The 15,043-nt window shown below is 43.8% G+C and overlaps 1 protein-coding gene and 1 long non-coding RNA gene across 3 annotated transcripts in view; both read right to left on the reverse strand.

The window, feature by feature from the left end:
• The window catches only part of LOC147419043 (membrane-associated protein VIPP1, chloroplastic-like), a 58,964-nt gene that overhangs the window by 18,863 nt on the left and 25,058 nt on the right, over positions 1-15,043 (reverse strand). The window lies entirely within an intron of this gene.
• On the reverse strand, positions 1,070-15,036 carry LOC147419044 (uncharacterized). 2 transcript variants are annotated; one of them, XR_015187137.1, is made up of 3 exons: positions 14,651-15,036; positions 13,564-14,524; positions 1,070-13,470 (listed from the first exon to the last, which is right to left on the reverse strand). It is a non-coding gene; the product is annotated as an uncharacterized LOC147419044 (long non-coding RNA). The 2 variants fall into 2 exon arrangements; XR_015187136.1 differs by having other exon boundaries at positions 13,564-15,036.

The following is a 15,043-nucleotide window of genomic DNA, read 5'->3' on the forward strand; positions in this document are numbered from 1 at the left end:
TCCGGATCACTTTGGCTCGACATGCACGACGCCCTATCAGACTGCCGACCATGGAAGAGATTGATGAGACCCGCTAGCCACCAATGTTGGATCTCTTGTGACTTGTGGTTTAGCTATCCCAGCTAGCTGCTTAATTCACACCTACAAGCTTAGGATTTCATAGTATTTATATCTCATCCTTTTGTCATTTCATTTTGCTACTCTGACTTTGTATCAGATCCACCACATTGTAACGCTTTGGTCTCATAGGTCATTTTGGCCTTTTGAAGACATTAATATAACATTTCATTTCATTTCCTCTCTCTCTCTCTCTCTCTCTCTCTCTCTCTGTGTGTGTGTGTGTTGTGTGTGTGTGTGCTTTTCAATGGATATTTCATAACAGAAGTGCTGCTTGCCAAAGAAAAGAAACCCTCCAAGATAAGATAGAGTCCTTACCTGCATCCATCCAAACAAGACAACAATTCAGTTAGCCTTGGATGTGTTTTACAGGTATTAATGGACTATATCAGTTGTTATCCATGTCCATCTTTACAAAATTTAATTACTTTAGACAAGCTAGGTTATAGAGATTTTAAAAAAAGAAAAAACAGTGAGGTCTACTTGTTTAAGCCATAGCTTGGTAGCTATGCTTGAGCTCATAGAAACAGCCATATACTTACTAGTCAATAAAGTTTTGTAAAAACTCCATTCTTATCACGTGAGACCACATTTCTCGAGTCATATCTCGGTATTTATGCCAAGTTTTGAGAGTACCAACCATATACTTACCTTCAATTTCCCAAGCTTTCTCCATAGCTTGGTAGCTATGCTTAAAAATAACAGTAGCATCGGCGCTAGAAAATCAGCCCATAGCCTCGTCGCACTTCGCAGATCCCATCAACCCATTAGAGTTTCTGCATTTCAGCCCTTAGCCTTGCAGAACCAAGCACCTACATCAAGTTCCCATCAACATCTCAGCATCTAGTACCATTGTAACAGCATTTGTGCAATCTAAAACAAATACCTCTCTAGCAATAGAGAGGTGGGCCCTTGGAGGGGGTTTGGGACCCCATCTGGTGTTAGTCTTCTCTCTCTCTCTCTCTCTCTCTCTCTCTCTCTCTCTCTCTCTCTCTCTCTCTCTCTCTCTCTCTCTCTCTCAACCTTCATTCACAATATCATTCTCTCTTTTCTCTCTAGTCTTTACACATCTCTTATGAAGTAAAAGGAACTCTCTCATTCAATAAAAGGAACCTTGAGTACGCACTCAGCACTCATACTGAGCATTCACCATCAATCACTTCTGTTGCACATAACATTGGTATCAGAGCTGTTTGGCAGTGTTCGGTATCACCACTCATGAAAAGAACCTAAAGAATGACTGTCCCAATCCAGAACTTATTAGGCACTCCCACCCTTAGTCCATCGCGCACCAGGCGCGCTCCTGTCTTCATCGCTCTCTCTTGAAGGCAATTAATCCATAAAGAACCACAAAAAAAAATTGCTGCTTGTTTGAGATTGCGTGTAACCCAAGACCACTTAGTATGTCGATCTCTCTAATCTGTGTTTTTGAAGAGTGACAAGTAACCCAGAAAAGAAAGGCTTGTCCAGCCTCCCCTCCTTCTTTTCCACTCATTGAGAGCGGACCTTGCACATTGCGGTAGACCAATCGACGTAAGGTGGGAAAAAGCAAGCTTGGTGTGAGCGCAAGGCCGCAAAGGGGTGCACCCGCAAGAAGGAGTTCAGCTTGAGTAAGAGAAAAGCCTTCTTAAACGTGGATTGCAAGCCGTACCCAAGTACTCCAAGAACCCCAAGAACCCAAGTACCCAAACACCCCTAGTACCCAAGTACTCAGTGCATGGTCATCAAAAGCGGAATGGATACCTTTCGTGAAGGTGAAGAGAAAGTGGAATTGGAGAAAAAGAAGTCTCTACACCAAGAGGATTGTTTCTAGATCCTCCTCCATCCCCATCTACGCCACCGATTGCACCAAATTCTATGGAGACTTTCAAAAGGGAAAGAACGGCTCTAGAAAGGGAACGTGAAGAAAAGAGGACAGCTATGGAGTTAGAGAGTGAGCAAGCACGCGAAGCTCAACGCATAGCAACTGAAGAAAAGAGGGCAGCTATGGAGCTAAAGCACGAGGCGCAACGAGACCAACGCATGAAAGAGTTGGTTCGAGTACAACATTCCTCACCTAACAGTGATAATAAAGGAAAGGCTAAAACTCAAAAAATACCTCATGAAAATTTGCTCGAGAATAGTAAGAGATTGGTTTAGTATTGAAGAACGAACCGAGTATGGAAAAAAAGGAAAGATATTTTTAGTGTCACATTGAAGGTCGCATAAAAAGAGATTATCCTAAGAAAGCACCAAGAAAAGAACCCACAAAATCCACATCTTCTGTTAGTGTCATAAATGAGAAAACTAATGTGCCCCAAGTTTCTAATGATCATCTAGACGAGTCTCTCATGAAGTGTTATGGTCATGTGAATCGTCATCGTAATGCAATCTTGTTTGATTCTCGCAGTATGCATGATGTGATTAGTGTTTCTCTTGTGAAGAGCGCACAATTAGAAACTATTCCGGTGAATCCCATTATGGTCTCTAGATTTGCTCCTGACATGCACTCCTCACTCACGCATGAATGTCCTAATGTGACCAGAACGTAGATTTTCGTCTCAAGTTTATTGTTTCTCCTCTATCTAGATGTGATATGATCTTTGGCATGAAGTGGTTTAAAAATTTTGATCCACAAGTTAATGGGAAAGAAGACTCTCTCTCTCTCTCTCTCTCTCTCTCTCTCTCTCTCTCTCTCTCTCTCTCTCTCTCTCTCTCTCTCTCTCTCTCTCTCTCTCTCTCTCTCTCGCGGTCAAAGGTGCCTCTCCCATGGTTATTCGCTGTGAGAAGAATATTCCATCTTTGTCGTTAATCTCTCACTCTCATGTTTTGAAAGAGAATAAAGTACGCAGTCCCGCCCTTTCGCCGAAACGACCAACCACCTCTTGGTCTAGAGCATTGGACTATTTTCAAACACTCCCCAAAGTATGCAGTCCCATAGTCTCTCTCAATACACAGTCCCACAGTCTAGAAAAAATCAGACCTTGCATGATAAGGAACCTCTCTATGTCATTCGTTCTCTACAGGCTAAAAATCATTTTCCGCATGATAGAAACTTAATTGTTATTAAGGATCAACAAGCCTTCAAGTGGCTACAGTCTGTACTGAGTACACCTTGGAGTGACCGTCAAGCTTGATGGTTCCAACCTTGTGAGCAATTTGGTGGTTTGATTAATTATGTTCCTAGTAAAGCTAACCCATTGCAGATACGATCAGTCACGAAGGACAGATCTTGGCTCTCGAATCGCGTTCCACAATCTCCATTCAAGAAGTATCTTTTGTTCACATGAAGAGTCAGTATGCATTTTTTGAGTCTCTCATTCATGACGGTCTCTTGTATTTTCGTCATCGTCTTTATGTGTTACACCATCAAGCATTGGTATTCCCTTTAGCATTCCACCCACAGTCATTTAGCAAGCATAGTTCTTTTCTAGTCATCCGAAAAGTAAAAGATGTGTATGAAATTGTGGTTGAAGTTGTTTCAAGGAGATCCTTCAAAGGAGATTCTTAAAGAAGATGAACTAGACTGTAGATGAAGTTGAAGACAAGGAGCCAGAGCAGCTTATTCTGCATCGTTTTCGGCGCGGCCTGAGACCCACGCAACAAAGTGGACCGACGAAAAAAATTTCAAAGATTTCCTGAGGAGTTGGCGGACTGCACAAAAGCCATGTAGCTCGATATCACTACTCATCTTGAAAAGGGGGACATGTCAAGTGGACATCTATCCTATGTGCATGTGGACAGCTATAACTCCTATTTCTAGACTTTTAGTCAGCCTAGGCAGTGTTCTAGCGCCATTATGAGTCTATACGAAGGACATGCATGTCTAGTCACTTTAGAGTAGCTACATACCCTCTGATTGCACGAGAGAAAAACCAATGTCCACTTGGTGTAGGCATTGGGGAGTATTCCCATTAGTACCAAGCCTAGGTAAATTTGCATGTGAATCACCTCTTACTAATAGTCCATCAACTTATTAATAAGTGACATTTTATCATCATTTAGAGATCGTGGGTTTTTAAGTGGCATTGCTCTACCCAGCTTTAACCCCATATATAAGTGACCCTAGGGGTCACTTCTCAACCATAAGTCGGTACCAACACCAGTACTCGCAGTACCTCAGCACCTCTAGCGTTTTTGCTAGCAGTTCTACCATCAACACCCATGGCGTTTTTCCATCAACACATTCAGCCCACCAGCGCTTTTAGCCCATCTAGCTGATCAGCCACTGTTTTCGGAATTAGCCCTCGGATCAGCCAGTGTTTTCAGTTTTCAGCCCATTGTCGACATCGGCGTTAGCAAAACAGCCCATAGCCTTGTTGTCGTTCACAGATCCCATCAGTCCCATTAGCTTTTTTGCATTTCATCCCTTAGCCTCGCAGAACCAAGCACCTACATCAAGTTCCCATCAGCATCTAGTACCATTGTATCAACATTTGTGCAATCTAAAGCAATACCTCTCTAGCGATAGAGAGGGGGGCCTTTGGAAGGGGGTTTGGGACCCCATCTGGTGTTAGTCTCCTCTCTCTCTCTCTCTCTCTCTCTCTCTCTCTCTCTCTCTGTGAACCTTCATTCACAGTATCACTCTCTTTTCTCTCTAGTCTTTGCACGTCTCTCATGAAGTAAAAAGAACTCTCTCATGCAGTAAAAGGAACCTTGAGTATGCATTGAGCATTCACCATTAATTAATTCCGCTGCACATAACAATGTCTTGATGTAGGTGCTTTTGAGGATAGTTTCACTTGAAGAGACATTATCTTCTATCTGAGACACATCAGGCCCCTCAGCAATCCATGCCACATGTTAGTGGATACAAAGATGGGAGACAGCTTGAAGGCACGAGACTCAAATCAAAGCATAGAGGGCGGGGCTCAGGAGGGGTGACAATTCTATTTAGAGAAGATTTGCAACCATTGATACATATAGCCCGCAAGGATGAGCATGCTAGGTACATGTGGGTGAGACTGAGGACAGAGACAAACAAATACCTCTACATTGCTATTTGTTACTTTCCTCCTAACACATTAGTGTATGCTCATCTAGAGGGCAGTCCCCCTTTTCTATTTTGGATGATGACATTTGGGAGTTTTGTAGGGATGGTGACAATATCCTCTTGGGGGACTTCAATGCTAGGACTGCTCATCACCAGACAGTATTCTATGATACTCCAAAGGAGATGTTGAGGGAACTTGATGTTAGAGAGACAATACTTGATAGACACAGGGACTGCACATGGATTGGCCTTTTTGAATGGCCTACAAAGATCCCCGATAGCGAAAGGTTTTACATGCTTTCCACATCGACATGGTGCTAGTATAATGGATGTTATGGTTCACATTTCATCTTTTCATGATTTCATGGTGGGCACTAGGCCGGTTGGAGTAGCAATTGATCATGCTATCTTGTCTTTCACTCTCACGTTTCAATTCAGCACAACTTCACACACTCGGTATATCTTTACGAGGGAGACGGACTCTGTGTACACAGATAAGATATGCAGACATCTATGCACTCAAGAGTCAGGACGGCCATTAGATGAGCTCACTCATATACTGACAGAGACGCTCCATGATGCAGCATCAAAGGCACCTACACAAAGACGATCTGGGAGCATACCCTAGAATAGCTGGTATGATGAGGTGTGTAGGGAGACGAAGGTCAGATTACAGAGAGAGGTGCTCATGGGCATTACCACACATAGACAGTCATGGATTATCTTTTTCCACCTAGTGCCACGAAAGAAGAGGGCCTACTTGTCCCACTTAGAGCGGGATCTGTATCAACTATTTATGAGTAAGGATTCAGGCGAGGCATGGAGGCTATTTCATAAGCATTCACCACCACCACCCATCACCTCCCTAGAGACGTGGGAATATGCCACATCTCTCAGCCACCCTTGCCTGACCCACCAGAGACATGCCCAGAAACGTGTACTTTCTTTACTGCTGAGAGAGCAAGGAAAACCACTAACAAGATGAAAAATTGTTATTTTGAGTGTATAATTTGTTTGTTTTTTACGTTTCAACCATAGGAGAGTGTTTTTGAGGATAGGGAGAGCGCATGATCATGATGGTTTGGTGGAAGAGCACTTCATTCATGCCAGAGATACGCTTGCACAACCTCTTGCTATGATGTTTGATCGAGCTATGTATGAGGGTTTTCCTCAGACTTGGACGATTTGCCTCTCTTCAAGTCAAGAGATCCCATGCTTCTCGGGAATTATCCCACCATCATGGTTGGTCACACATTGGCTAGGTTATACACATCTATTCTTGAGCAAGAGTTGAGTAGATGGGCAGAGAGAGGACATACGAGCATCAGGGCAAGCAAGGTTCAGGAGAGGTTTCTCCACTCTTGACTATATTTTGAACAGATATGGATTCCGCTCTTGTTATATGCCGATGATGTTGTGCTGATTTCATATTCTCTAATGATGTCTAACATCACAGCACAATGGGTCACCAGGTTCGCTCCCACCTTTATATATGGTCAAGAGACTATGGAGTATACATATTCATATACCTATCTCGGGGTGGTCTTCAGTGGCGCAGTATTCTCCTTAAAAAGAGAAATAGGAGCGAGATTAACCAAAGCTTATGCAACACTAAGGAGACTTGAGATGATGCGTTCGCAAGTTCACTTCCAGGAACCTCGAACAAAGCTTTGGCTCTTCAACACTCACGTCATTTCTGCCATGCTATACAAAGTGGAGATATGGGGACCATCAGTGGATTATCACAATAGAGTTGACAGCATTGATGGATGGAGATGTATGAGAGCTATCAACAACAAACACAAGAAACTCAACAGTATTGAAGTTAGTGAAGTATTGCAGGATACCAAGAGCGGGTCCATCATCAAGTCAACAACAAAGGCAAGCACATCAAAAGCCATCTTCACGGCCAAAAGTGGCAACAAAGAGGAGAATGAGCAACAAGATGCAAAATTGCTTCAGCAACAGAAGCCCAACAAACACATGAACCATTACACAGGAGATATGAACCATTTAAGAAAGGGGGGAGCGTCATCAACAACAAAGCACTTTCCAAGCTAAAGACCAGCCTTGAAGACAACCATAACAACCAGATTGCACAAGGTTATGTCAAGGGACAACCAAGCTAAGAAGGGGAAAATGTTGGCACATTCAATGAATGGGCGCCCACTTGGGATGATGTGTTCGCAAGTTCAGTTCCAAGAACCTCGAACAAAGCTTTGGCTCTTCAACACTCACGTCATTTCTGCCATGCTATACAAATATGGGGACCATCAATGAATCATCACAATAGAGTTGATAGCACTGATCGATGGAGATGTATGAGAGCTATCAACAACAAACACAAGGAACTCAACAGTGTTGAAGTTAGTGAAGTATTGCAAGATACCAAGAGCGGGTCCATCATCAAGTCAACGACAAAGGCAGGCACATCAAAAGCCATCTTCACGGCCAAAAGTGGCAACAAAGAGGAGAATGAGCAACAAGATGCAAAATTGCTTCGGCAATAGAAGCCCAACAAAACACATGAACCATTACACAGGAGATATGAACCATTTAAGAAAGGAGGGAGCGTCATCAACAACAAAGCACTTTCCAAGCTAAAGACCAGCCTTGAAGACAACCATAACAACCAGATTGCACAAGGTTATGTCAAGGGACGACACGAGCTAAGAAGGGGAAAATGTTGGCGGATTCAATGAGCGGGCACCCACTTGGGATGATGTGTCCGCAAGTCAGTTCCAAGAACCTCGAACAAAGCTTTGGCTCTTCCACACTCACGTCATTCTTCCATGCTATACAAAGTGGAGATATGGGGACCATCAGTGGATGGTCACAAAAAAGTTGACACCACTGATGGATGGAGATTTATGAGAGCTATCAACAACAAACACAAGGAACTCAATAGTGTTGAAGTTAGTGAAGTATTGCAGGATACCAAGAGCGGGTCCATCATCAAGTCAACGACAAAGGCAGGCACATCAAAAGCCGTCTTCACGGCCAAAAGTGGCAACAAAGAGGAGAATGAGCAACAAGATGCAAAATTGCTTCGGCAATAGAAGCCCAACATACACATCAACCATTACACAAGAGATATGAACCATTCAAGGAAGGGGGGAGCGTCATCAACGACAAAGCACTTTCCAAGCTAAAGACCAACCTTGAAAACAAACATAACGACCAGAGTGCACAAGGTTATGTCAAGGGACGACACGAGCTAAGAAGGGAAAATGTTGGCGGATTCAATGAACGGACGCCCACTTGGTCGGACACTTAATCGGACACCACATTTGTACTCTGTTATTTTTTCGAGCTAGTGTAGCTATACTATGTGTGAATCCAAACTCTAGAGTAGCAGGTCAATTCCTTGAGTTGTCATTCTTTCATGATGATGGTGAAGGCCCATGTGAGCAAGCCACTGACCGTTTAGAAAGCCCTAGATTCTCGTTGCCCCTCCGTTGGTATTGGAGGCGTTCACTCGATAAATCTCTTTTGTGCATAGCATCTGGGCTCTCCCTAGAGACAAATGTGCTCGCTTAGCTCTAGAGTCCTCACGAGTCACGACAACTAGCATCACAACAACTTGGAAGATGGATCGTATCGGTATGCACAGATGGCATCTTGGTTCCAACTGTATGGCTTTAGTATGGACAAACTACCCCCATTTCAGTACTCCCTAGATGCGCCCTAAATCTCTCTCACACACAAAGATTACTAGGCTCATCATGTAGGACTTGACAAAATTGGATACTAGGAGGACATGGATACAGCCGACACATGACTTGGGTACAAGGATGGCTTTCTATATAGAGCATCTTCTTCAGCTTATAAAGGATGGATTTGTGACCAGACATGGGTCAGCATAACCGCAAAGCGTTTCAGACTTGAAACGTGGGGATTTCACCCCGAAACGTTTCACCCTAGGCTAAGGCCTCACTGAAACGTCTGACCAAATCACCAATTTTGTGTATATAAAAAGTTATCTATAGACAGAATAGGTGTTCACAATGCAATGTATATGTGCACACATTTTGCCCAATGATCAATCTTAATAAAGATATATGATATAATCGTACATGAATGTCACTTACAACTCAACACGGCTCTCTGAGTCTCTTGTCACTGTGAAGAGAGAGAGAGAGAGAGAGAGAAATACTCTCGTTTTGTTCACCAATTACCCTCTATATGACAAGTGTATACAGCTCCCCGATAACTATGATTTCCCTACCTAGCTTTTACCCCATATGTAAGTGAGCCTAGGCCCTAGGAGTCTATTCTCAACCATAAGTTAGTACCTCAGTACCAGCACCAGTACCCACAATACCTCACCAGCTCTAGCGTTTTGCTAGCAACTCCACCATCAACACCCATGGCCTTTTTCCATTAGCACATTCAGCCCACCAGCGTTTTCAGCCATGAGTAGCAGATTGCCTCGCCGTCAGTTTCCAGCCCATAGTACCAGATCAGCCAGCGTTTTCAGTTTTCCGCCTTGGTAACAGATCAGCCGAGTGTTTTCAGATTCAGCCCTCAGATCAGCCAACATTTTTCAGTTTTCAGCCCATCGCCACCACCGCATACCTTGTACAGTTCATCTCAGTTTCAAGAATTTTACTGTTTATTTTGGTTCTTGTTGCCATTCATCTCTCTTTTTCTGCTCTTATCCTCTCTCGCATCTCTCACAACCAGCAGCCCACGGCTCACCTCTCAAAAATTATCCCCCGAAAATGGGCCAAGGAGCTAGAGTGGGCAATCTGCAACTGTAGTGAGGATTTTGTGGACGAGGATATCTGCAAAAAAACTCCGAGGTCAAACAGTACGTGACCACTATAGCATCCAACCACTACACATCCACAAAGTAAAATGGTGTCCATTGGGGAAGAACCGAGCTCTACCAAGAATCTTCTCAAGTCCACCAACTCATCGGTCGCTACACCAGCATCTGTATGGAGTATTGTTGTCGAATACTCCAAGAGATAGCATCAAAAGTGAAATTGTGGGTATCCAGATCATTTCCTAATTCACAAATATCCCACCCAATAAAAAAGAGTCGAAAATCTGCACCTCTGGTCACATATCGCATGCTTGAATCTCAAAGCCGCCATGGGAAGTCCACAGAATGCGGAGAACCGAGCCTATCAATGACGAGGAACCATAGAGAACTGCTACAACCACCAGTATAATGAGTGAACTGCAAGTAAATCTGAAGGAACTCCATCAGATCTGAGTGAAAAGTTCTATTGATCTTCCTCTGTCTAGAATACTTTCAAAGAGAATATCATCCCACTCTCAAGGTGAGTCAAGAACATTCAACATACACCCAGCAGAAACATATACACATCAATATTGAGACTGCAGCTAATACAACAAGATCAAGAGACCCTGCTCCCCAGCTTTGCAAGAGATGGACAAGGCGCTAGAGAAAGCCACAAAAAGCCTGTCAATCCTATCCAATGTACATGGAACCACAAGATTTGAAAGGAAGTAGTCCACGAGAGTTGACTCCAAGCTCGCTCCACATCCCCTCCGAAGTGAGAGCTTCCGGACCATGGATAACTACTGCAACTCTCCAGCACTCTCCACCTCTGCAACTAGAACACCCAAGATAGGTGGCGCCGAAAAAATATAACCAAGGAACCTAGCACCAAAATTTGACAGAATCGAAAAACTGTCCCTCCACTATGAAGAAAATGTCTGGACAAACTCAAATTAGGTCCTAGTCCAAGAAGGACCAATATCCACTTATACAAAAACTCCAGGCCACTCTATGGATAAGGGAAATAGGTGTGTCCTAAAGCGTGCAGCCTTCAGGGATCAATTCACTCCCCCTATTATAACTTGCTTCCTGGAATCTCTATCAAAACTTTGTACTTTTCCACTTGTGCTTCAAAGAATATACCCAGCCCACTATGCAATACACAACATAATACCAATATTAAACATGAAAGTAAAGGAACCGCCTAGAGGAATTGCGAAAATTGGAATGGAATACCCAAGGTTGGATCTCTCCAAAGGGTTGTACGAGCGAAGCCTCCATATATTACAGACTGTAAAAGTAGGAACTAGATGTCCCAACCAACTATCGACGCTGCGTGCAAATCTGCCATCCAAAGGATCTCAGAACAAATATGTTGTTGAACATCAAGAATACCGCCCATAAGAGACTTCAAACCTGTCCCACAATTAGTACTGACAAGTTCACAAAAGGGCATATAAGTGACCAAATCTGTAGGGCCACACTACCATCAGTGAAGGGAGAACATGGAGATAGAGGGAGAACATGGAGATAGAAGTAGTCTACCCTCCAACAAAACCTCCTCAAACTATTGTCATAGTCGGCTAAGCATCTGGCACCACATGCTTCACCTCTAAACCTTATCCTCTGAAGTCAGATGATCGTACAAGAAGTGGAACTTGAGATAGAAGAATCCCCCTCTGCCTGGCAAAGCCAACTCCAATACATACACCAATGTCGTGGGATATGTGTTCGCAAGGTGGACCGAGAAGGCACGAGGCCTCTGGCTGTGAGAGGTGGTAGAGGAAAAGGAGCAGAAACAGAGAGATAAAAGCCAAAATAGACCCGAATGAAATAAATAGTACAAAGTTTGGTCGACTCGACCATTAACAATCACCTAGATAATAAACAATAGTGGGTAAGGTCATTAGCTCCAGCAAAGACATCAATCTAGAACCAATGTTTTGCTCCCAATCAAATCATAATATTGAAGTCTTCTCGACCCATTTCCAAGCCCTCATAGCTGCATGTGCTCGAGCACTATATCATCCAAAACTGAAATAAATAGTACAAAGTTTGGTCGACTCGACCACTAACAATCACCTAGATGATAAACAATAGTGGGTAAGGTCATTAGCTCCAGCAAAGACATCAATCTAGAACCAATGTTTTGCTCCCAATCAAATCATAATATTGAAGTCTTCTCGACCCATTTCCAAGCCCTCATAGTTGCATGTGCTCAAGCCCCTCAATGAACGGAGATTGGCTTTGGCTTCAAACAATGAAAACTATTCATCTGGTTTCGAGCTCACCTTCCTTTCTCCAAGTCCTTAAACACACATAAATCCAAGGTGATCATCCAAGGCATCTTACCTTGTGGCGGGTCACAAACCTGCTTGCTTTGAGAGGCGACATTCTAATAAATAAGCTCCTCAAGCACTCTCAGTGCTAACTAAAGTGCACCGCTTTTGGCATACTGATAGCCAAGGCAGCATCACATTTGGCATAAATATCACTTAGCATTGGCGAGCACAATATTTCTAACCAAGGCATTGCTTAGCATATCCCGTTGTCAATGCAGTGCATGAGAAGACATTCCAGAAATCTCCTCAAGCACCTTTTGTACTTTTTGACCTGCTGAGCATATCCAGCTTCAAATAGGCCCGATCTGCATCTTTACCCCCATTTCCCACAGTGAAAGCGGAGCAACACGACACCAGGTCTGTTGCATACGGGATAAACAAGAGTCGACTGAAGCCGGAACTGAAACTTCCACCCTTACATAGAAAAGACAAAATCGACGTACATCCTCTTCTTCTGGGAGGAAAGTCATCCCCTTCTGTCATCCACAATCTGCAACCTAGTATAAAGGCTGAGTCATCAACCTGCTACCCCTCTTTGAAGACGAGCGGACACTCCACATCTTCTTGTGCATGACAAGGCTGGAACTCCAGATCAGCCTATATACAGTCCTCGGACCTCTATAGAGATAACTTTTCAACAACTCCACAGATAAATGTGAAATTACAAAAGACCCAACAAATCAGCCAATCCATCTCCTCGAAGGAAACACAACCATAAGAACCCGCTCCACAAGTACTGAAGAGGATCCCACTGTTGTCCAAACGCTTTTCTCGAAGAAGAAGAGAATGTCTCCCCTTCTGGATCCGAAAGTCGCAAGCTTGCTCCCCTTGCCGGAAGCCAAGGTAAACTCCATCTGGAAGAACCGAAGCAATCCAGCAATGCTTCATATCCTGAATCCTCCACGGGGTTCCCCTTGGTAAGGCCAGAAAACGGGGAAGTCGTAGACGAGTGTCCATAGCCTCCACATACTCAAATCAGCCCCGAGCTGGAGTAAACACCAGGAAAAACAGCAAACTTTCTATCTCTCAATCAAGTCCAATACGGCACCGGATCAGCAAACTTCCTATCGCTCAATCAAGTCCAATACAGCACCGGATCAGCCTACGGCACCCATGTTGCCACTGCTGCAAGCAAAAACGCCACAGAGTTGCCAGAAAACACAGGTGACTAGGGCTGCCCTCCTTCCTGCCTCCTTTGCTCACCCCTAAATACAGCTCTTGTATACCTGATGCGTTGTATCATCAATGCATCCCCGACCAAACATCTATATAACTCCTATCTCAATCTGCCCAAATACAGCACAAATTGGGGTTTATCAATCCCTTGCACATTCCATGTATAATCCTCATTAGGCACTGCAAAAACAAAGACTACTTACTAGCAGCAACAAATTCTGCAATCTTTACAAACGTCTTGAAGAACAAATAATCCATGGCCAAGTGACAAAAAGGCTCTGATGATCCTGTGCAGAAGACCGACTATCTAAGAAGAGCTCAAGTCCCATCCGCCACACTCCGTGCCTCAGCCTCTGGACAAGTATTTGTCATAGGTGAATACATAGCAAGACAGGTTGCAGATCTCCACAATTAGTTTAATAGCAAGAAGTTGCAAACTAGTGCCATACGCTACTCTGCCAATACACAAAAAAACAAGGTAAAGGCAAAAAGGCCTTTAACAGACCTATTACTCCAAGGTCATTCAGATGAGATGAGAACTCCAAAGCCTGAGTCAGTAGGGACTCCACTGTCCACAACATGCTCAGTGGTACACCCCTACTGGCCGGCCCCACATAATGGAAGAGAGAACTGAGGAGTCCAAAACCTTATCTGCCCAGGCTGGTACCACCCTAAGAGGGCTGGGGTAGCTCCTCACATGATGGCTTCTCCTGGTGCATCAAAGAGTCAAAGCAGTTCCCAGTAGAAGCCCGCTCCTTAGCTGTTCCCAGGCCCACCCCATGAACAGGGGTGTTGGCCTTCTTGGCCTCGTCCATGGGTGAGCCGGACATCTTGCATCCATCCTCAAGACCAGTAGTATCAAAGTCTTCATTTCGGGGGGCCAAAAATTATCTTTTCGCCAAGATCAAAACAAGAGTGTTCATCAAGCATGCCGCACATTCCTCAAACAAAAAAACAATCACCACAATGCCTCTTCCCATCAAATGATCTCAACCATGATTCTTCCCATCAAAATGATCTCATTAATGCTTCCAGCAATGAATATCATGGTAAATTGAATCCGTTCAATCCTACAATGAGGGCTCTGAAAGAGAGTTCTGCAGCCCAGTCCTGAATGACTGTCTTTGCCTTATTGTCGAAACCAAAGAATCCATATGCCTCCTCCTGTACCCAATTGAAATCCATTCAGCTATCGAGAGATCCTAACTATGGACAATTACAACTACACAGACGAGCGATCCAGGACAGAAACACAGAGGGCTCCCTCATGTATGATATATCTACACCCACCCGTATCCACAGGATGGAGCTGACTAGAGCTGCACTTTCACACTTTTGTACTCTCCCTGGCATTCAACACTGTAGGATCAGAGCTCCATCTATGGCCGCATTTGCCCACATATTTGTAAACATACTATCGACACCCACAACCACTTTATAATTGATGCTTTTGTTGCATCTTAAGAGATCTGAATGGTAGAGATAGATAAATAGTTTTGTCGCTTAAGTAAGTCCTCTTCGGCCTCCATGTTCTATTTGGCCTCTATGAGACGTTAATAGAGTCTTTCAATCTTCCACTCCCTGTCACATTGTCAGCAAACAAAGCAACATATGTCCATGTGTGTGTGATTTTTGCATGATTGTCAGAATTATAAATAATTCCTCACAAGCTATCTTGTCAGC

The sequence above is a fragment of the Adiantum capillus-veneris genome, chromosome 29 (genome assembly GCF_014529385.1).
Source record: "Adiantum capillus-veneris isolate H3 chromosome 29, ASM1452938v2, whole genome shotgun sequence".
NCBI lineage: Eukaryota > Viridiplantae > Streptophyta > Polypodiopsida > Polypodiales > Pteridaceae > Adiantum > Adiantum capillus-veneris.